Raw genomic sequence first — 24,832 nt, 5'->3', positions numbered from 1 at the left:
CATTCTGGCAGCAGGTGAACAGATTATTTTCAACTGGTAACATGTTTTTATTACAAAGTCTGAGCCCAGGTCAGACTGTTAGCAGCAATTCTGAAATATTCAAACATGTAAATGGCATCATGAATGGCAGCAGGGGTCAACTTAAAAAATATATAAGCTTACTATCTAATTGCCTGCGTCAAAGTAAACAATGGCAGGAACGCAGTTTGTGGTAATGAGAAATTTATTGCCATTTTTGGATATGTTTAGAACTGTCAACAACACGCAGAAAGTGACCTTGGTGACCAAACATGTGCAAAGTGAGGGAAACACTTTGAATTTTCACTTTCATTTCCTACTGAGGAAACTAAACTTGTGCATAATATGTCATCAAAATGACTGCCCAGTTGGGGTACACTCACATGGTTCCTCCGGCTGCTCTCCCGTGGTGTGGGGTTGGGGTACATTCACATTGTTCCCCGGGCTGCCACTCCCGTGGTGTGTGATTGGGGTACACTTACGTTGTTCCAGAGACTGCCACTCCCGTGGTGTGGGGTTGGGGTACACTCGCATTGTTCCCCGGGCTGCCACTCCCGTGGTGTGTGATTGGGGTACACTCACGTTGTTCCAGAGACTGCCACTCCCGTGGTGTGTGATTGGGGTACACTCACGTTGTTCCAGAGGCTGCCACTCCCGTGGTGTGGGGTTGGGGTACACTCGCATTGTTCCCCGGGCTGCCACTCCCGTGGTGTGTGATTGGGGTACACTCACGTTGTTCCAGAGACTGCCACTCCCGTGGTGTGGGGTTGGGGTACACTCGCATTGTTCCCCGGGCTGCCACTCCCGTGGTGTGTGATTGGGGTACACTCACGTTGTTCCAGAGGCTGCCACTCCTGTGGTGTGGGGTTGGGGTACACTCGCATTGTTCCCCGGGCTGCCACTCCCGTGGTGTGTGATTGGGGTACACTCACGTTGTTCCAGAGACTGCCACTCCCGTGGTGTGGGGTTGGGGTACATTCACATTGTTCACCGGGCTGCCACTCCTGTGGTGTGTGATTGGGGTACACTCACGTTGTTCCAGAGACTGCCACTCCCGTGGTGTGGGGTTGGGGTACATTCACATTGTTCACCGGGCTGCCACTCCCGTGGTGTGGGGTTCGGGTACATTCACATTGTTCCCCGGGCTGCCACTCCCGTGGTGTGTGGTTGGGGTACACTCACATTGTGCCAGAGACTGCCACTCCCGTGGTGTGTGGTTGGGGTACACTCGCATTGTTCCCCGGGCTGCCACTCCCATGGTGTGTGGTTGGGGTACACTCAATTGGAGAGCCGGCCTATGCTGGATTAGGTTAAATGTCACATGAAGAATATGGTTTTATTCCAAGGAGTGGAATGCTGTCACAAAGCACAAATTAATAAATATCTACAGTGTGCTAACAGTCTGCTTCTCCTGTTAAGAGCATGGCTTTATATTGGCTATGAATCCTTCTATTGTATGAAAGCCGTGTTTCAACCACACAATAGGGTCATTTTCATTCAAGTGTAGAGTTCTGCAGCTCATCTGGTAATTGTTCAATGTATCTGTTTGAGCTCGGTCAGTGTAACTATCACCATGCAAGCCTCTTGACAGAAAACCCCAGCTTTCGGCCAATTCCTATTCAATGCACAGAGCACCTCTCCCAGATCCTGTTCTCTGCTGGGTTTTTATCTCGCCTTTTCATCTCCACACTAAGACAAGTTTCGAATTGCCTGCTCTCCCTCCCACTTGCCCAGTAGCACCTATCAAACCTTTTGTAACATGTTTTTAATCTGCAGACACGGGCGATTGAATTTCTGCGGGTGGTGACCGAGGGAAAACGGTGGTTGGGGGGGCGGTGGGAGGGTGTGGCCGGTGGGGGGTGGGGGGGGGTCTCCGAATCGTCTGCTGTAACTTCCGTGGAAGATCTGCAAATTCCTGCCCTCCCCGTTTACGTCGTTTCTCCGGTGTTATCTTTCTGCCGGAGTTACGGCAAGAGATCAGGAGAAACTCCTGCGGAAAATCAATTCCAGAGTGTTGTGTATGTAATATGTGTGCTACTTTGAACCTATGGACAGGACTGCACTACTTGTTGGGCGTAGTGATACGCAGTACCACTCCTGGCCATAGGGGTATAAATAGTACTGTGGGTACTGATCCCCCTCAGTTCCCTCCTGTGGGCATGAAGTAAAGACCTATGTATAGTCCCTACCTCCAACCAGTAAAGACCTGTTTGAGTTATACGTTTAAGTCTTTGTGTTAATTGTTCAATACAATACACATACTTAACACTGGCGACGAGTCGGTTCGAACCCTGCGGCAGTTATTCCACAGCGGCTTCATCCAAAGACAGGACGTTGAAGAGAGGTTCCAATCCTCAACACCCCACTGAAAACTGAAGGGCAGCAGAAATCCTGACAGCTTCCAGCGACTGGAAGCGACAGGCATTAGGACCCTGAAGCCTCCATAACCTCGTGGGTAAGCCAGAGCCCGGGAGGGCGCGAGCGGGTAAGCCAGAGCCCGGGAGGGAGCGAGCAAGAGCCGCCGAGCGGGTGAGCCAGAGGCCGGGAGCCGCTTCAAGCGGGAGGCGCTTAGCGGGCCAGCGATCGCACCGGTGATAAGGGCTGAGAACCGTTTCGGGCGGGCGGTGCACCAGCGATCGCACAGGAGATAAGAGCCGCAGTTGGGCTGAAAGTCAGCGACGAGAAGCGCAGGAAAACCGCCATTGAAGTGGGCGGGGAGAGCGAGAAGCGCGGGAAAGCCGCCATTTTTCGCGGGAAAACCGCTGGGGAAGAAGGCAGAAGCGGGAAAACCGCCATTTTGTGGGCGGAGGACGACGGCAAGAGCGGGAAGCCGCCATCTTGGATAACAGTAAAAAAAAAATCTGAGAAATTGCAAATCTGATAAAGTACTACAATGCCTAAACACGGGAATATTAGCAACTTTGATAGTGACATCGAAGATTGGGCCATATATGTTGAACGAGTTAAAAATTATTGTAAGGCCAATAAAATTCGTGAGGCTGATAAAGCACTAACATTATTAAATTTAATGGGTGCGAAGACATACGGGCAATTGAAACACCTGTTATCACCAGATGAACCGGCGGATAAGACGTTCGATGAGATTGTTACTGTCCTGAAAGATCATCTAAACCCCACGCCGCTGATGCTAGCGGAACGATTTAAATTTTACGACAGAAGGCAGCTACAGCATGAAAGCAATGCTGATTATTTGCTGGAATTGCGTAAATTAGCGAAATATTGCCAGTTTGGAACGGGACTGACAGAGGCACTTCGAGACAAATTTGTGTGTGGTTTATTTAAACAGGATACACAAAAGCGACTGCTCGAGGAGAATGAGCTGACGCTTGAGAAGGCGGTCACTATGGCAGCAGCACACGAAGCCGCAGCGAGAGGCACGGCAGTAATGCAGCTACGGTCACCGGAGCTCAGTGCACACAAATTGGGTGTGAGTTCTGGCAAATGTTATCGTTGTGGAAAGACAACGCATGATCAGAACCAGTGTTGGTTTAAAAACCAAGAATGTAGAACTTGTGGTAGGCTTGGACATATAGCTAGAGTATGCAGGTCAGGGAAGAAGACCAGCAACAAGAAGTCACCGCAAGGAAAATACGCAAAGGTACACAAGGTGACTGAACAGGAGTCCGATTCAGATGCTAGCAGTAATGAACTGGCTAGCTTAAGCTGTAATGAACTGGCTAGCTTAAGAGTACTCAACGCTGGTAAGGGTGCAGACCTCCAGACAATTTGGGTCACTCTTCAGATAGAAGGAGTCCAAGTAAAACTGGAATTGGACACTGGATCGGCATTGACGGTCATAAATAAGAAAGATTACGGAAAGTTATTCCAACATATTCCCCTACAGGATACGGGGATTATATTGAAAACATACACGGGGCAAAGAGTGTACCCCATCGGGAAAATAGAGGTTGCAGTGGTCCACAAGGGCGAAGACAGTCAAATAATGGACTTATATGTGATATCTGAAGGAGGTCCTCCACTACTAGGACGGGAGTGGATTAGGAAAATGAATATGGACTGGCATTTCCTACAAACAATAACGAGTGAGAACTCGGTGAAGATAGTCGGCCCAGACTCTGGAACAGATGATGGTAAGCCCAACTCAGGTGCAAAAGACAAAGTTTCAGCACAGAATTCCACTGAGCAACAACAACATAGTTTAACTGTGGATTCTGAGTCTGGCAAGTCTACTGATGTGCCCATTTCTGAGGGACACCGGGCTCGAACTCAACTCCATTTCAAACTACAACAGCAATTAGAACAAATGCTTCGCCGTTTTGAGCAAGAGTTGAATGCAACGAAAGAGTTCTTTGATATAGAGTTGGAGAATCTGGAAAGACAACAGAAGCAGCTGATGGAGAAAATGGAGCAGGAGCACACAAAACGTCTGATGTCAGAGGAGTTAACGGTCAGCCAACTCCTGCATATGCTGAAGGACAGGACTCTGAAATGGGAAAAACTTGAACACGAACTTCAATATTCAAACGAAAGGGGTTCGGAGCTCTCAAAGGTTATTGGAAGAGCTGAGGTGGCAACACAGACTGAGATGACTGCAACAGAGCAGCCCTTGGATGCCAAAAGTACGCTGACTCACGTCAACGTAGAACAACAGACCGCTGAAACAGCTGCTCCGGTAGAGGGATTGCATAGTCCGATCAATCAATCTCCAAAGGAAGTTGAAGTATTAAAATCACAAATGAGGTCACTAGTAAACGACTTGCTGAAAGCCCAGAAAAAGCTGGATGCAGAGGTACACATGAAGAAGTCTCTTCAGGAAAGATGTCTGGATTTGGAACAAGAGCTGGCTAACGTCCAGCTGGGTATGGAGGAAATAGACGACCCTCTCACTGGTCTAGCTCAGGACGACACCGAATATTACGATGTCCTGTCCTGCCCAGCTTGTAACTTCGACTCCCAAAGTGCAGAAATCATGGAGGAGCACCAAAAGTCTACGGAACATCGGGAGAAGCTGGCTCTACGACGGAAACAGGAGGAAGAGAAGGAGGAACTGCGCATGCAGCTGGCAGCTGTGGCAGCTGACAATGGAGCCCAGAGAGTCTCCAAGAAGCAGAAAAGGAAAAGTAAAAACAGAAGATGACCCATCTGAACCATTATCACCTCTACCAGATCACACACGTGGTCCCTCCGAACGGAGCCAATTCAGTTCGGAAGTTCAAACTGTTAAATCCATGGAAGGACTATTGAATGAGTCACTCCAGCAACGTGAACCGACTACACCACAGAGATTGAATCTGTGAACTGTTTTCCGCAGAGACTGAATCTGTGATCTGTTTTGACATGAAGTTATCTATGTATCTATGTTATTCTGTTATGTAAACCTGAAGTTATATATGTATATATGTTATTACGTTATGTTAAATGGGGAGATGACTGTAAAGCTAGGAAGGGAGGAATGTTGTGTATGTAATATGTGTGCTACTTTGAACCTATGGACAGGACTGCACTACTTGTTGGGCGTAGTGATACGCAGTACCACTCCTGGCCATAGGGGTATAAATAGTACTGTGGGTACTGATCCCCCTCAGTTCCCGCCTGTGGGCATGAAGTAAAGACCTATGTATAGTCCCTACCTCCAACCAGTAAAGACCTGTTTGAGTTATACGTTTAAGTCTTTATGTTAATTGTTCAATACAATACACATACTTAACATAGAATAACAGAAGTGAACTCGCACAAACGACTTATTGGGAATGAAAGAGCCACTCAGGCCAAATTCGATTGAAGCCTGTTTCCTGAAGCGATATGCCAGGTAGAACAGCCCGCCTCCCTCGCCAGTCAGCAATATATTCAGTTCCTTTCTAAAGAACTTCATAGGGCGGGTTTTCTGATGAAAGCACAACAACAACTTGCATTTATATTGTGCCTATAATGTAGTAAACGTCCCAAGGTGCATCACAGGGGCATAATCAAACAAAATTTGACACCGAGCCACATAGGGAGATATTAGGACAGCTTGGTCAAAGAGGTAGGTCGTAAGCAGCGTCTTAAAGGAGGAGAGAGAGGCAGAGAGGTTATGGCAGGGAATTCCAGAGCTTAGGACCTAGGCAGCTGAAGGCACGGCCGCCAATGGTGGAATGATGGAAATTGGGGATGCGCAAGAGGCCAGAATTGGAGGAGCGCAGAGATCTCGGAGGAAGTTTTCGATATAGGGATACAGAGATATAGGTGCAGTTTACTCCTGAATGGTTAGAAATTGTGGACAAAGCTCACCCTGAGTGAATATAAGAACATAAGAAATAGGAGCAGCAGTGGCCATACGGCCCCTCGAGCCTGCTTCACCATTCAATAAGATCAGGGCTGATCTTCGACCTCAACTCCACCTTCCCGCATTATCCCCATTTCCCTTGATTCCCTTAGAGTCCAAAAATCTATCGATCTCTGTCTTGAATATACTCAACAACTGAGCACCCACAGCCCTCTGGGGTAGAGAATTCCAAAGATTCACCACCCTCTGAGTGAAAAAATTTCTCCTCATCTCAGTCCTAAATGAGCCCTTATTCTGAGACTGTGACCCCTAGTTCCAGACTCACCAGCCAGGGGAAACAGCCACTCAGCATCTACCCTGTCAAGCCCTCTAAGAGTTTTATACGTTACAATGAGATCACCTCTCATTATTCTAAATTCTAGGGAATATCGGCCCATTCTACTGAAGTGTGCAGTTCGCTCACAATTTTCTGTGGTCAGTTCATTCTCATAATTATGCAAAGGTACAGATTTGGACACATGCAAGGGGCACACAACTAGTGGGAGCCGGAAATTTAGTGTAGGTAAAATATAAAGGATGCAGATAATTAAAGACTAGTGTAGGGATTGGGGGGCGGGGGGTGGGGGCAGGTGTATGGGGGGACAAAATTCTTTGCCGCCTTTGTAAATAATTTTCCTCTGGCAGGGAAGTCCAGAACAAAGGGACATAACCTTAAAATTAGAGCAAGGCCATTCAGGGGTGATGCCGGGAAGCACTTCTTCCCACAAAGGGTAGTGGAAATCTGGAACTCTCTCCCTGCTGTTGAGGCTGGGGTTAATTGAAAATTTCAAAACTCAGATTGATAGATTTTTGTTAGGCAAGGGTATTAAGGGATACGGAATCAAGGTGGGTTGATGGAGTTAAGATACAAACAGCCATGATCTAATTGAATGACAGAACAGGCTCAAGATGCTAAATGGTGTACTCCTGTTCTTATGTTACTAGGCAGCTTGTTCCAAGGGTGAAGGGGAGAAGGCTAAGAAGTGACAGACAGAGATCAAAGGAAAAGTAACTCAATGTACAGTCAGATGGGGGCTTGCCTGAGGCCTCAGCTAGCCAGTCACTGGCTGTGTCAGCCCTGTACTGCCTGTTAGCAGTGGGTGCCTCACAGCAGGCGGTGCAGCTCAGTATCTAGCTCCCTGCTGACCCGGATCCTATGAAGACTGCTCTCCACAGCGGTTGACATGCATCTACGGCAATGGCCACTAATATGATTGGTGCCATCTTGACAGGTTTGACCAATCGGACTACACTGACTGTTCAATACCCTGGCATGCCTCCGTTCATGTAATAGCAATTAAAGCCTGGTATACTATGGTTAGGGTGCTTTCGAAGAACCATCCAGTATTACAGTCATTGAGACATTTGTATATCGTATTTATGCCAGGGTCTGCTGTCATCCCTCCCTTGGGAATTGGAGCGTCCTCACTCACCAATCCTGTGCCAAAACAAGACACATGTTTTGTGGTATTCATTCTCAGGCTGTGAGTGTCGCTGGCAAGGCCAGCATTTATTGCCCATCCCTAGTTGCCCTTGAGAAGGTGGTGGTGAGCCGCGTTCTTGAACCGCTGCAGTCCGTGTGGTGACGGTACTCCCACAGCGCTGTTAGGGAGGGAGTTCCAGGATTTTGAAGGAATGGCAATATATGCCCAAGTCGGGATGGTATGTGCCTTGGAGGGAACTTGGCGGTGGTGGTGTTCCCATGCACTTGCTGCCCTTGTCTTTCAAGGTGGTGGATGTCACGGGTTTGGGAAATGCTGCCGAAGAATACACGGGCGGAGCTCTATCTTCCCCAACTTCCCAACGATGCACGCAAATGACTAAAACATTTTAACCTGGGATGAGAGGCCAGCGTGAGGCTGGTGAGGTGAGTGGCAGGCTCACCTCGATGTGAGGCCCGAGCCATTTTAAATCCCGGACCTTGTTACGATCGACCAGGCCCAACTCCCGGCCAAACCCGGTGGGGACTGAGTGGGCAGGAGTGCAGCCCGTGCAGTCTCACGGCCAGTGCTGGGCCCTGAATAGTTCTGAAGTGACTGCGATTGTGAGCAGCGGCAGCCATTTTGTAGTAATCAACTCGCGCTCAATTTGGGAAGCAGCTAAGAGGCTTTGCTGGTAAGAGGCCATTATTGAGACTTGGCGGTCGGGAAAATGATTTCAAAGCTGTTACGGAGATGAGAAATTTGTGGTGCCCCCCACCCCAGAAACTGTTTTGTTGCAGGTAGAGAAAAAACAACAGAGGGGGAAGACTAACTACCCAGAATTCTATGCAAAGGATATACTAAAAGATATACTAAAAGATATACGCTAATTCTGGCCTCTTGCGCATCCCTGATTACAATCGTTCCACCATTGGTGGCCGTGCCTTTTGTTGCCTGGGCCGTAAGCTCTGGAATTCCCTCCCTAAACCTGTCTGCCTCTCTACCTCTCTCTCCTCCTTTCAGAAGCTCCTTAAAAACTACGGCCTAGAAATTCACTATGGCCCCGCCAGCTGGCTAGCGCCCAAAAGTTAGCGCTGGGCGCGGAGCCAGTTGCGACCGTCAGATATTCAGTTTTTGCGCCCCAAGTCAGAACCGGGCGCTATTCCAGGGTGTGCCCGCCCCCGCTTGGGGCGCTGAAACTGAATTTCAGCGCTCTAGGCGCCGCTGCGCCACCCGCTGCGGAGCGGCAGGCTGCGGTACTGCAGGCCTCCTCCTTCTCTTAAGGGGGAGGTGCCTGCCACGGGGAGATCGCCGCTGGATAGTGCCAGCAAATGAGCCCGGCACCTCGGAGAAGTGCCGGGTTCACAGAAAGCAGCCGGCAATGCCGCGGGGGGGTGGGTGGAGGAGGCCGGGGAAGGAGGTGCGGGCAGGCGGCCGCCAAAAAAGCGCCCGGCCGCACCTCCACCTTAAAGCACCCCACTAAGGCTACAGTACGGCCCCGTTTTCTGGTCGCTGTTTGCGGCCGCTGCGGAAGAGGCGGCCGCAACTAAATATGGGGATCGGGCCGGTATCGGGGCGGAACCGGGGCACTGCGCACACCGATGACGTCATCGGTGCCGGCGCAGCGCTAACGGCTACCGCCGCCATTACCGCTGCGCTGAATATCAGCGCAAACTCCTGTATTGACGCAGAAGCCCTCTTTAGGTGGTAACTGGCTGCAAAGCTGCCGGCGCCTTAATGAATTTCTAGGCCTACCTCTTTGACCAAGTCTGCCCTAATATTTCTTTATGTGGCTCATTATCAAATTTTGCTTTCTAAAACTCCTGTGAAGCACCTTGGGACATTTTACTACCTTAAAGGCACTATATAAATGCAAGTTGTTGTTGTTGCTGTAAATGATGTTGTTGTAAATTATCTAAAATCTTTGACATGTCATGTGATGCCTTACCACCTCCAACCTTGGCTCCACCTCAACTTGGGGTTCCTTCAGTCATACCAGGTTTTGAAAGAAAATAAGAGCTTATTGAAGGGAAGTCACGTGAAGCGAGCCAACCACAAGAAGTCACAATGCTCCTGGTAGCCACATTAGATTGGATTGGACTGGATTTGTTTATGTCTGATTATAACAAGATGTTAGATTTTGATGGCGGGTAATAACATGGTAATGATTGACTGTACTTTTAGTTACTGTCATAACAAGAAAAAGAGAGTATGATTAGTCAATAGAGGGTGCTCTTGTAAATGTACTCTGAAGCAATGGGAGTGACTGGCTTTGAGCTGATTTAGTAAAAGAGCAGCATTCGTTTTTCTAGATCCTTCTCCGTTCATTTTCCAATATGATCCTGTGCACTTGCTGCTTATAACGTTTAAACATCCTTAGAAGCGATTCGGTAAACTGGATGTCTATAGAGTGAGACATTTGAGGGGTTATTATCGTGAGGTAGAAGATGGCTTGTGCCAAATTTGAAATTGGTAGAGAAAGCTGCTGCTGCTGTAAAGCCACGGTAATGTCTTGTTAGTTTTGTCTGAAGTTTAGATCGCAAGAAACATCTGGATACTGGACACACAGGGAGTCCAATGGACACGCTGAGGAATATTATCAACATTTCTTGGTTAGCAGTCTACTCAGTGCTCAGACTTCTCCGCAACTTGTGTCAGTAGTGCCCTGTGACCTCCCAGCAGAAGAGGTGGACAATCAAAGCAGCCACAGTGTTTTCTACTCTCAAGAAAGGCCACCACTTGGGAGGTGGCCAGTGACCCAACTGCAGACTTGCAGAACAAACCCAACTGGAGAGCTCACGTGACAGGCTGCCCTTGGACTCAAACCTCATAACAAAGCTCATGTGACAGGCCTCCCTTGGGTCCAGATCTAAAACGTGAAGGCTACAATCACCTTCAGTCCCTGTTGACTGGGTTTGTAGGTCTGGCTGTAGCAGCGTATAAAGTTCAGGGACAGCATCTTGAGGGAGGTGTTGTCTCCCCCATACAGGTTATGTCTGACAGGCCCGAGTACAGATGTTTCTGTCCTGTGCGTATGGCAGGTGGTGTAAGGATGGGTCCACACAGCTCTCTTGAAGTATAAATGCATCTGTCCGGCATGCCTCCTGCGATCCACCTCCTCCAGAACCTACAAACTGAGAGGGCTGTCAAGAACTCCTCTCATAGATACACACAGTGACTGTTCCTGGAGAATCAGAGACAGATAACAGATACAGTGCTGCTGGCAGGAAGGCTCCAATGAGCTTCACTAGTTTCCTTTCTCCCGTACCAGGATTATAGTATGGAAGCAGTGAAGGACCACCAGCTGCGCAAAACCTGGAAAGCAAAATATCCCTTTAATAACAAGGACCCAACTGAAGGGAAGAGGGTTCTCCAGCACTGTTTCTATGTGCACTGAGCATCTGGATTAGGTGCTCATGGGTTATGGCAACATCCCTAATTAACATAAAAATCAGGGCCTTAATGAACCTGGTGCACAACAGACTTTAGGTACCACAGGCACTTTTGGGTCACGTTGTCATGCACCCCACGCATCAAGTACTTGGAGTGCCTCAGGCCTTAGTGCCCCACAATGTGGGGAGCTGCCCCACTGCCTAAATCCTCTGGGGCTGAAGCAGCGGAGCTGTTGCTTGTGACATGTTCAGTGAGCGACACTGATTGCTGTGATGTGCTGCTTTCTTGGTCATCATTGGCTGCCTCTGGTGGCAAACATAGAGAAGAGGAAGAAATATTACAATATACAACAACAACTTGCATTTATATAGCACCTTTAACATAGGACAACGTCCCAAGGTGCTTCACAGGAGCATTAATCAGGCACAAATTTGACATTGAGCCCCATAAGGAGAGATTAAGCCAAGTGACCTAAAGCTTGTTGAAAGAGATAGGATTTAAGGAGCATCTTAAAGGAGCCTGTTCAAACAGTGCTTACATGCTGTGACATACTGCAGTGCGCGAGTGTGTGCCCTTAATGGACTGAGTGGGGGGCATAGGGCATAGTAAGAGAAGCATGACACTAGCTGGAGTAAGGCCTTTGGTTTCACCTTTACCCACTGTCTGTAACCTCGCACGTCTCTGCACTGCCTCAGCTCACCTCCTGCTGAAACCCTCATCCATGCCTTTGTTACCTCCAGACTTGACTATTCCAATGCACTCCTAGCTGGCCTCCCTCACTCTACACTCCATAAACTTGAGCTTATCCAAAATTCTGTTGCCTGTATCCTAATTTGCAGCATGTCCCATTCAACCATCACCCCTGTATCCGCTGACCTTATTGGCTCGTGGTCTGGCACCGCCTCGATTTAAAAATTCTCATCCTTGTGTTCAAACCCGCCATGGCCTCGCCCCTTCCTATCTCTGTAATCTCCTTCAGAACCACAACCCTGAGATCTCTGCACTCCTCCAATTCTGACCTCTTGCGCATCCCCAATTTTCTTCACTCCACTATTGGCGGCTGTGCCTTCAGCTGCCTAGTCCCTAAGCTCTGGAATTCCCTCCCTAAGCTCTGGAATTCCCTCCCTAAGCTCTGGAATTCCCTCCCTAAATCTTTCCACCTCACTACCTCTCTCTCCTCCTTTGAGTTGCTCCATAAGGGCGAGGGCGCTCTTGCAGTTTTTGTTGTTGTGATGCTTCATTTCAGTTGAGCTGCACGACCAAGCTCTTTAGTAACTTCAATAGTAAAGTACTACTCCTGGCTCAGCTCCACTTTCAGACGCTGTAGCAGCCCTTTAAATACCTGCAGCAGTGCTCCCAGATTTCAGCCAGGTGTATGTGTGTTCCCGGCACTGCTCACGTTGCTCACAGTGAGTGTTCACATTGAAGCTGATTCGGAAGTTAAGCCTGGAACAGATACGCGTTAATGATAAAGGGAGTTGATAGGGCAGATACAGAGAAACTATTTCCTCTGAGTCCAGAAAAAGGAGGCACAACCTTAAAATTAGAGCAAGGCCATTTAGGAGTGAAATCAGGGAGCACTTCTTCACTCAAAGGATAGTGGAAATTTGGAACTCTCTCCCACAAGACTGGATTCTGGGTCAATTGAAAATTTCAAGACTGCGATTGACAGATTTTTGTTGGATTAGGGTATCGGGGATATGGAGTTTAGGCAAATGGAGCTGAGGTACAGATCAACCATGAATGCTCAAACAAGCTTGAGGGTCCGAGTAGCCTATTCCTGTGTTCCAAACAGTTGGGTGCAAATCCACCCCTTTAGCACCTTCATGTGTCACAAAAGAAGCATTGGATAACACCTAATGAGGCATCTTTCATTGGAGACACGCGCCAACATAATGCCTGAGCAACAGAGCAATGCTTGAATTCCTCTGACAGTAATGCAGTGCAGTACGTGCAGAAAGTCACTGCCTTGAATCTAACAAAGACGACTGTCACAGGCAGCTCACTTGAGAGCTAATATCTGGGAGAAATTTGACTGGAACTTACAATAAAGTCATTCCATTGGACAACTGCCAACAATAACAGTAACACCTGCTATCAAGCCTAACATAAAAGGGGAGCAAGTTATCTGTGTACCGTGCTTGTACTATAGTCGCACACACACACATTCACACACTCACAGACGCACTCACACATGGGCGCACATGCACTCACACAGTCACAAATACATGTGCACACACACACTCATTCACACACACTCATGTGCGCACCCACACGCACGCTCACGTGCACATTCACACACAAACTCACACAAACTCACGCGCACACACATATTCACACAAACTCACGTGCACACACACATTCACACACTCACATATGCACACACATTCACACACACTCGCGTGCACACACACACATTCACACACACTCACGTGCACACACACATTCACACACACTCACATGCACACACACATTCACACACACTCACATGTGCACATACTCACACTCACACACAATTATGTGCGTGAATGCATCGCATTCCTGCTGTGCTTTAAATTGTATTCATTTTGTTTCCAGTTAATTAAAGTGAGATGATCAAACCTATTGAAGTGCTCGTTTTATTGATGTGCTTTGGTCCCATCGCAGTTCACAGCTAAACCGTACAATATACAGATGTGAACACACATACGAAAACAAAGGATGCGAATAGAACAGCTGCTCCATCGAGACTTCCCCACACAGGGTCATTTCCGAGGCATCACTGAGCTTTCCATGTCATTTCTTTCAGGCGGAAAATTGGATTTTGGATGGAAACCGTTTTTGTGAGTGATTTTCTGATTTTCCTGCCCTGTGTTTATTTGGCTGTGACGAGTTGAAGTCCATTAACTCATCCGCATTTGAGGAAACATATCGCTGAATGTAGGCATTCTGCCATTTTCTGACTAGCATCATGCTTCCCAGCACCAGCAGTTTGGATACATCAACTTGCCTTTAATATAGAAAACGTCCCAAGGAGCTTCACAGAGTGGAAGGATCAGGCACTGAGCCAAGGCAGAGCAGTTAGGAGAGGTGTGCTCGATAAAATGGGGTTTTGAGAAAGCTTTTAATGGTACAAAGAGAGGTGACAGGAGGGGTTTAGGAATAGAGTGTTGTAAATCCAAGTTTGTAGATGGCACTAAGTTAGATGGCACAGTAAGTCATACAGATGGGAACAGGAAGTTACAAAACAACAAGAACTTGCATTTATATAGCATCTTAAAAATGGGGTCGAGGACTAAAGGGATCTGGGAGTACAAATACACAAATCACTATAAGTTGTGAAGCAGGTCAATAAGGCCAGAATAAAAGCAAACCGAACACTAGGGTTTATTTCTAGAGGGATAGAATTCAAAAGTAGTGAAGTTATTCTAAACTTGTATCGAACCTTGGTTAGACCACACTTGGAGTACTGCGTACAGTTCTGGTCGCCATATTATAAAAAGGATATAGGGGCACTAGAGAGGGTGCAGAGAAGATTTACAAGGATGATACCAGAAATGCGAGGGTAAACCTATCAGGAAAGGATGAATAGGCTGAGTCTCTTTTCTCTTGAAAAGGGAAGGCTGAGGGGTGACCTAATAGAGGTCTTTAAAATTATGAAAGGTTTTGATAGAGTGGATACAGAGAGAATGTTTCCACTTTTGGGGAAGAGCAAAACTAGAGGCCATCAATATAGGATATTCACCAAGAAATCCAATAGAGAATTCAAAAGAAACTTCTTTACCCTGAGAGTGGTGAAAATGTGGAACTGGCTACCACAGGGAGTGGTTGAGGCGAATAGTATAGATGGATTTAAGGGAAAGCTAAATAAACACATGAGGGAGAAGGGAATAGAGGGTTATGCTGATAGAGTTAGAGGAGGAAGGATGGGAGGAGGCTCCAGTGGAGCATAAACACCAGCATGGCTGGTTGGGCCAAATGGCCTGTTTCTGTGCTGTATATCCGAGGTAATTCTGTGTAAATGTAGTAAAAACGTCCTAAGGCACTTCACAGGAGCAAAATCAGGTGACATTTGAAATCAAGATGTTAGGACAGGTGACCAAAAGCTTGGTCAAAAAGGTAGATTTTAAGGAGCAACTTAAAGGAGGAGAGAGAGGGAAGGAATTCTAGAACTTAGGGCCTAAGCAGCTGAAGGCACAGCCACCAATGGTGGAGCAATGAAAATAGAGGATGCACAAGAGGCAGAATTGGACATAAACACATTGAGTGAGTGGGCCAAACGGTGGCAGATGTAGTTCAATGTGAGGAAGTGTGAGGTCATCCAGTTTGGATCATAGAAAGACAAATCAGAATATTTTCTTAATGAAGAGAGCCTAGGAGCAGTGCAGGAGCAAATTAATTTGGTGTCTAAGTACACAAATCACTAAAAGCTAGTGTACAAGTACAAAAAGTAATCACAAAGGCTAATGGATGTTGGCCTTTATATCAAGGGGGCTGGACTACGAAAGGGGAGGAAGTTATGCTTCAGAGCCTTGGTCAGACCCCATCTGGAGAAATGAGTCCAGTTTTGGGCACCACACCTCAGGAAGGCTATATTGGCCTTGGAGGGGGTGTAGTGCAGATTCACCAGAATGATACCGGGGCTTAGAAGTTAAATTATGAGGACAACTTGCATAAACTTGGCTTATGATGGACAGGCAAAGACCTACTGGTCCATCCAGCCTGTCCCACACTATTGTGATGCCTTATGCATCACAATACATACATTCCACTCCCACCCAGAGCCATGTAATCTCCTGGAAGAGGCAAAAAAAGATAAAAAGTACCTAGGCCAATTAGGGAGAACTGGAAAAATCCTCTCTGACACCCTGAGGCAATCGGCACTAGTCCAGGAGATCATATTGGCCCTGGTTTCCGTTACAAGATATGCACATCTTGTACCAGGTGATCTCCACCCCAGCCAGAAATAGGTACAGCTCTCACTTGAAGGAATTCAGCGAATCAGTGTTCACCGCACGAGCCGGCAGCCTGTTCCACAGGTCCACGATTCTCTGGGAAAAGAAGAACTGCCTAACATCTAACCTAGTTCTGCCTTTACACAACTTATAAGCGTGGCCCCTGGTCCTCCCTAACCTACCAGTTGCAATAATTGGTCTACATAAACGCAATCTAGTGCCGTTATCATTTTATAAACCTTGATCAAATCACCCTTGTCTATGCTTCTATAGAGTATACAGATTCTATAAAGTACTCTTTCCAAAGTCTCATATACCCTTACCATGTGAGACCAGAACAGGCAATACTAAATTAGGCCTAACCAAGGTCTTGTACAAGGACATAATGGTATGTTTTGTTTCATAGTGAATTGTCCAGCGAATATAACCTAGAACCCTGTTTGCTTTGGTTTTATCTTCACGGCATTGGTCATGAGTGACGCACTATAAAACCCAGATCGCTTTCTTTCACCATTCTTTTCTCTGTAGGGTGTAGTTATATTTACGATTAGGACTGCCCATGTGCATAACACTACACTTTCCTAAGTTAAACCTCATAAGCCAAACACGGGACCAATCCCCCAGCACGTCAAGATCTGCTTATAGTAGTCAAGCATCCTCTACAGTCCTATCTCCTGCATCGAGATCATTAATGAAAATAGTAACAGTGAAAGGACTCAACACCAATTCCTGTGGGACAACACTGGTAACCAGTCTCCAAGCAAATTCATATCCATCGACAACATAGTTTTGCGTACAGGCCTTCAGCCAATTGTCAATCCACCGCAGCAGATTGCTACTAATTCCACAAGATTACATCTTGTAGTGAAGCCTCTTGCGAGGTAGCTTATCAAAACCTTTCTGAAAATCCAAGTAGAGACGATGCCTACCGGATTACCTTCATCTACTAACCTGGTGACTTCCTCGAAAAATTCAAGCAGATTGGTAAGACATGACCTCCTTTTCCGGAATTTAAATGGGTGGACAATCAAGGGCTGCCATCCTATGATCTCCCAGCCCAGTCCGAATATTTACTACATACTGAAACAGCCCTTATCAAAGGTACAAATGACATCCTATATGACTGACAGTGGTTGATCACACCATCCTCCTCCAACGCCTCTCCACCGTCGTCCAGTTGGATGGGACTGCCCTCGCCTGGTACCATTGTTATCTATCCAGTCGTAGTCAGAGAATTTCTTCCCACTCCTACTCCCACACCGCTACCTCTGGAGTCTCCCAGGGACCTATCCGTGACCCCCTGCTATTTGTCATCTACATGCTGCTCCTTGGCGACATCATCTGAAAACACAGCATCAGTTTCCGCATGTACGCTGACGACACACAGCTCTAGCTCACCACCACCTCTCGACCCCTCCACTGTCTCTAAATTGTCAGACTGCTTGTCCGATGAGCAGAAATTTCCTCCAACTAAGTATTGGGAAGACCGAAGCCATTGTCTTTGGTTCCCGCCGCAAACTCCATTCCCTAGCCACTGATTCCAATCCACTCCCTGGCCACTGTCTGAAGCTAAACCAGACCATTCACAAACTTGGTGTCATACGAGCTCCGACCACATATCTGCGCCATCACCAAGACCGCTTACTTCCACCTCCGTAACATCACCCGACTCCGTCCCTGCCTCAGCTCATATGCTCATGAAACCCACATCCATGCCTTTGTTACCTCTAAACTTGACTATTCCAATATTCTCCTGGCCGGCCTCCCACCTTCCACCCTCCATAAACTTGAATTCATCCAAAATGCTGCTGCCCGTATCCTAACTCGCACCAAGTCCCATTCACCCATCATCCCTGTGCTCGCTGACCTACATTGGCTCCAGCAACGCCTCAATTTTAAAAATTCTCATCCTTGTTTTCAAATCCCTCCATGGCCTCGCCCCTCCATATCTCTCTAATCTCTTCCAGCCCTACAACCCTCTGAGATCTCTGCGCTCCTCTCATTCCGGCCTCTTGCGCATCCCCGATTTCAATCGCTCCACCATTGGCGGCCGTGCTTTCAGCTGCCTAGGCTCTAAGCTCTGGAATTCCCTCCCTAAACCTCTCCGTCTCTCTACCTCGCTCTCCTCCTTTAAGACGCTCCTTAAAACCTACCTCTCTGTCTTATTATCTCTTTAAGTGGCTCGGTGTCAAATTTTGTTTTATAACGCTCCTGTGAAGCACCTTGGGACGTTTTACTATGTTAAAGGCTCTATATAAATACAAGCTGTTGTTGTCATACATGTGCAAGTGAAAGCTATTATTAGATTAACAAACTGCCTAATTTGGGCTGATTGCTATAGTTGTTAACCAGCTGTGTTATTAGTCAGTCAGACATGTGACCAGCACTCCCATCACCAGAACTTATAAGTTCCAAAGAACAGATTATATCAAGCACTATTAGACAATTAAATTCACTAAGATACTATTGTCAGTGATTATGACACTTCACATGGGTGTGTGCTTGGCTATTTACCTATAAACTGCCTGAAAACTATTTCTGGAATGCAGTGTTTACAAGGAATGCATGCGTTCTTGCTTAATATAAATTGCGTAAATTGTTTTCAAAAGAATAAATTACTGGAGAAAGTATGAAGGTAAAGTTCAACTGAGCTGGGAGAATTCTTACTCATTAACTCAACCGAGCATTCAACGTAATCAAAATATTGCCCTGAAGCCCCTGACGACCAGTTAAATCACAAGGTGACTCAAATTGTTGCAATTTATTGTACCTGATTTAATCTTTCCATTTGATAACATAATTATGCTTTGCCTTGAAGGTGATTGGTGGGCAGAACCTCCTTTTGCAAACACTCCAAGTTCTTCTTAAAGCAATTCCAGTCATGTAAGAAATATGTTGTGAAGAAGGAATGCCCACCACAGATCATTCCATGTGAGCTACATGAGGCTGGATCGGTCTAGAGTTCAGCTGCACTATGACTGTTTGACTTTAATACAAGACCTGTGCTCCCAAACACTCCCACTTTAGACACACCAAACACACTTACCTTTGCACTCATGCACCCATCACTCACCTGAACACCGACATCGCGACCTCACCAAGTCCTTCAACCCGACGGCCCGCCTGCTCTAACCTGGCATGGTTTGGAGCCGTCGGGAATCCCACATGACACCCCTCAAAATAGGGATTAGGCTAAAAACTGCCTGTTAACAGGCAGTTAATTGGCACTAACCCCTTCCCGCCTCGGGTCGGCGGGTTCCAGTGCGGGGCGGGTACCCGCCTCCTCTGAATCTTACGTGGAGGCGGGTTTTGGGCGGGATGGTGTCGGGACCCCCGAATTTGGGATTTTTGCCCCCCCTCCGCCTAAAAGCCCGCCTCACGGCACACTGAAAATCTAGGCCACAGTGTCAGTTTCCATATGTACACTGACGACACCCAGCTCCACTTCACCACCACCTCTCTCGAACCCTCCACAGTCTCTACATTGTCAGACTGCTTGTCCGACATCCAGTACTAGATGAGCAGAAACTTCCTCCAACTAAATATTGTGAAGATCGAAGTCATTGTCTTCGGTCCCTGCCACAAACTCCGTTCCCTGGCCACCAACTCCATCCCTCTACCTGGCCACTGTCTGAGGCAGAACCAGATCGTTCACAAGCTTGGTGTCATATTTGACCCTGAGATGAGCTTCTGACCACATATCCGCACCATCACTAAGACCTCATTCGCACCAAGTCCCGTTCACCCATCACCCCTGTGCTCGCTGACCTACATTGGCTCCCCATTAAGCAATGCCTGGATTTTAAAATTCTCATCGTTGTTTTCAAAAACTCCATGGCCTCACCCCTCCCTATCTCTGTATTCTCCTCCGGCCCCACAGGCCTCTAAGATATCCACGCTCCTCTAATTCTGGCCTCTTGAGCATCCCTGATTTTAATCGCTCCACCATTGGTGGCCGTGCCTTCAGCTGCCAAGGCCCTAAGCTCTGGAATTCCCTCCCTAAATCTCTCCGCCTCTCTACCTCTCCTTCCTCCTTTAAGGCGCTCCTTAAAACCTACCTCATCTGCCCTAATATCTCCTTATGTGGCTCGGTGTCAAACTTTGTTTGATAAAAGCTCCTGCGAAGCACCTTGGGACGTTTTACTATGTTAAAGGCGCTATATAAATACAAGTTGTTGTTGTTGTAAGTGGTCAACAGCTATGCAAGCTCAGAGGGTTTGGTGACTTGTAGCTGCCAAAAGACAATAATGCACTATGTTACCTAACCGGTCCTGCCACTTTGTTGGCACGTACGCTGTACAGTACTGCAAGACATTCCTTTGCAAAAATGTTTTCAATACCTGCAGTAGCCAACTCAACTGAAACAATAACCACACCCATAGAATGTACGCCACAGAAACAGGCCATTCGGCTCAATTGGTCCATCAACAGAGATCATCATTATCTGGGGAGAGCTGAGGTTGGTTCCTATTCTGATTCAGCTCAGTCTCTCAAACGGTCAGGCATATTTACACGATGGAACTCATGGACTACATTTAACCAGTTAGCAGGCCTTTGGGCGTGCGGCCTCGCAGATTGGGCGTGGAGGCCAGCACGTGAGTCACGAATCGCCCGATCATCCAGCTGGCCATGTTAACGACTAGGAAAGCAGGAGGGCCATGGTTCAGGCACATTGACCCTTGCAATTGTCCGATCTGCCCTCCCATTGAGCAAGGCTGCACCAGCAAAGCTAACTTGATCATCTTACCCCATAAACCTCTGGAGGCAGTTTCCCACCTGTCAGTCAGTTTAATGGCGTCCAGTTGCTATAGTGACATTACAATGCTGGATATAAAGCCTGAGTTGGGTGGAGCTGGAGTTCCTTCCCACGCTGACATGGATTTAAAATGGTAGTAATGGTTTCCATTGACAGGTCGAAACAGGAATTCCAGCCACAAATCGGTGGGCAGGTCCCATTTAATTCCAGCTACCCAGCACTTCCCAAGGGCTCATAGATTCAAGAATCACACAGCACAGGAAGAGGCCATTCAGCCCATTGCGCTGTGTCAGCTCTTTGAAAGAGCTATCCAAATAGTCCCATTCCCCTGCCCTTTCCCCATAGCCCTGCAAATTTTCCCCTTCAAGTATTTATCCTTTTGAAAGTTATAGAGACTGGAGGGAGTGATGGAGGCTCATAAAGGCCTATCTTACTGAACCTGGCAAGAGTTTTTCTGCCATGTGTACTGGCCAACATTTATCCCTCAACCAACATCACTGAAACAGAGTCAATGATCTCATTGCTGTTTGTGGGACCTTGCTGCCACATTTCCCTACGTTACACCAGTGTCTATACTTCAAAAGTAATTAATTGGCTGTAAAGTGCTTTGGGAGGTCCTCAGGGTGTGAAAGACGCTATATAAATGCTAGTCTTTCTTTCTATGTAATGTTTTTTACCGCACCTTAACTAAGCCACGCTGTTAGCCATGGTTGTTTGCTTCATGTACCTACCTGTACTAATAGATACCAATTTATCCCACCACAGATGAAGCTGGGCCACCGAGAAGACCACTGAATCACATGCTGCAGTCAAAACCATGGGCACATTCACCAAAACTGCATCAGCTTAGACATGGACCAGAAGTTAGTGAATCACCGGGACATGAGCTCATGCACTGATTGCGAGTGTATTGTAGGGGCTAGTAAGAGGTCACAAAGAGGCAGAACCTCACTCAGAGGGACTGTTAGGTACAGAGGTCCATGGCTTCATCTTCAAAATGTTGGAACACCAAAATGTTAGCCAAGGTGTCAGGACCCATCTATCCACTGTACGGATTAGAGGCTGAAAAAAATGGTAATATCCACCTCAGAGATGTATAAGCCCCCCATCTCCGAGATATATAAAGGGCTTAGACCTACAAATAGCAGCGCTACATTCATCCATGGATAGAATTTAAACCAACATTGTGGATGCTATAGGAATTTTTGTGACCCAGGGAATAAACAACATATGGACAGCACTCTACATGTCTTGAATATCATAGGCCTACTGTCCCAGAAACCCTCTAGTTAGCATTGGATAGGTTCCAGTCAACCATGAGGGAGGATGTCTCCGATCTCACCAATGTCGTCAGACAGATTATTGGCAACCATCCAAAGGCGGGGAAGTAGACTTGAGGTGCAGATCAGTCATGGACTAATTCATTGACAGAGCAGGCCCAAGGGGCTGAATGGCCACTTCTATTCCTAATGTTCCTGTGTTCCTAGATGTCAACCACCAGCGGCTTAACCAGGGAACGTCCGAGGCAAGCAATGCCCTACAAGTCAGCAGCCCATCCCTGATGTCTGAGAGCCTTGCTAAGTAGTTTGGAATGTTTCACTCAAACAAATGATCAAGTTGCTGTCACACCCTGGTCCTGCACCGTCACTGAGTGCCACTGATCTCTCCAGCGTTCTCACATGACACATGACTCATCTTCCCCTAGTGATCCAGCTGTCAGAAGTGGATGGCAGAAAAACTCTTGCCAGGTTCAGTAAGATAGGCCTTTATGAGCCTCCATCACTCCCTCCAGTCTCTATAGGCCAAACATTGATGCCAGGGCCCTTGCTGGCTGGGTCAGCACTTTATTTACTGTGCCTCTTCCTGGATGGTCCCTCTGGCTTGGCGATTAAAAGCTGCCTGTCCTTTGCTACTCACCACTGAACCATTTTCAGACCTCCTAAGGGTGACACTGGTCATTATTCCAAGCAGCACATCTGGGTTACCATCTGCCTGCTGTGTTACAGCGATCAAGGGGGCCCACTCCCCGTTTCTTACGCCACTAAACTGTCATTATTGTGGCTTCTTTATTTGTTGCTGGACGAGAGCCGTGCTCCTTCTGGTCAGAGGATGCTGCAATCCTGCGTGGGTAGCAAGTGAACTCATTGCCTGACACAATCACGCAAAGGTCTTTAACACTCAGCACTCAGAAAATCAGCCCTCTATCAGCTGTTCTACAATGAGGAGAGGGTTCCAGATCTTCAATTCCGTTGCATTCATCTTTAGATAATGGTAGGCTTACACTAATACCCCACACGGCAATAACCCTGCTGTTTTTTATAAAAGGTGGTGTTGATATAAACAGAAACAGATCAACTATCATTCAGTGCAATACAGATGTATCCGCCAATCATAAGAACATCGGAGCAGGAGTCGGCCATTCAGCCCCTCGAGCCTGTTCCGCCATTCAATTAGATCATGGCTGACCTGTATCTTAACTCCATTTTCCCGCCTTGATTCCGTAACACTTAATACCCCTGCCGAACAAAAATCTATCAATCTCAGTTTTGACATTTTCAATTGAACCCCAGCCTCAACAGCTTTCTGGGAAGAGGGTTCCAGATTTCCACTACCCTTTGTGTGAAGAAGTGCTTCCTGACATCACCCCTGAATGGCCTAGCTCTAACTTTAAAGTTATGCTGTAGGAATGTCTAGTTCCTAGCCAAAAGACTGAGGTCCACTCAGGCGATCAAATAAACGAGGTTTAATGAAAACTAACAGAGTTTAACGGATAATTACAGGAGAACATCGAATATAGGTCTAGTCAGTTCGGAGGCTCCACGAGGACTGCTTGGGCGGTCCTGTAGCTGACATCATGACGTCATCACGTTTTTCCCGCCGGTGGAGGATCACGTGATGAACGGCGTGACGTCATCACGTTTACCCGCGCTATTAAAGTGATCGCGCTCTGTACATGTAAACAGTAAAAACAAAGATACAGACTCAGGCTGTAGCTAACATATTATTAAAGGGAATTATATACAATTGATCAGAGTCCCTTAGTGGCTCCGCCACAATGCCCCTTTGTTTGGGACTCTCCCACCAAAGGAAATAGTTTTTCCCTATCTACCCTATCAACTCCTTTGATCATCTTAATCAGCACACTGGCCTGCACTTTCCTCTGTTTCGTACTCTGAGAATAGAAATTGTTGAATCCGTGAATCTTACAGTATGGTGTTTTCCAATAACTAGACGGAGGCTGTACATTAACAATCAACAGGTGTTTACTAGAGGAGAGTAGTCTAAAGACTGACAGTACAGATGCCTGCTCAAGGCTTATATACAGGTGTGGTCACTGCCAGTACTACAGTATACAGGAGCTGTAAAAGTAGTTCTCTCTTAAAGTTACATATACTACAGAAATAGCTGCACATATAGAGGGAGACTACAGCAGCAACAGACTGAGTGGGGCTCGAAGAACAATACTGTCCTGCTTTCATCCCTCTTTACTGCTGCTGTGCAGATTCAAAAGTGGGTTCAAGAACAGCAACAAAGTGTGGGAGGAAAAGCAGATTTTCATTTGATACAGCCAAACTTGAGAGACTCATACAGCCCTGCGCAGGGCCTGGGATAACTGAAAAAGGAACATTTAACTCCAGCCAGCACCTGGACTTGGTGACCTTAATGTAAGCTCAGGTTTCTAAGTGTCACCACAGCAGAGGGATCTTTGCAACAGAGCGTTGTATCAGCTATTAGTCTCAGCCTTGGCTCAGTGGTAGCACTCTCACCTCTGACTTAGGAAGTTCTGGGCTCAAACCCCACTCCAGATACTTGAGCATATAACCCAGGTTGACACTTCAGTGCAGTATTGATGGAGAGTTGCTGTCTTTCAGATGAGATGTTAAACCGAGGCCCTGTCTGCCTGCTCAGGTGTATGAAGAAGAGCAGGGGGCTTCTCCTGGGGTCCTGGCCAATATTTATATCTTGAACAACATCACAAAATAGATTAACTGGTCAATTATCTCAGTGATGTTTGTGGGACCTT

This window comes from Somniosus microcephalus, chromosome 14 (assembly GCF_052327205.1).
Source record: "Somniosus microcephalus isolate GS21.2 chromosome 14, FLI_Smic_1.0, whole genome shotgun sequence".
Lineage (NCBI taxonomy): Eukaryota > Metazoa > Chordata > Chondrichthyes > Squaliformes > Somniosidae > Somniosus > Somniosus microcephalus.
This window is presented reverse-complemented; position numbering follows the sequence as displayed.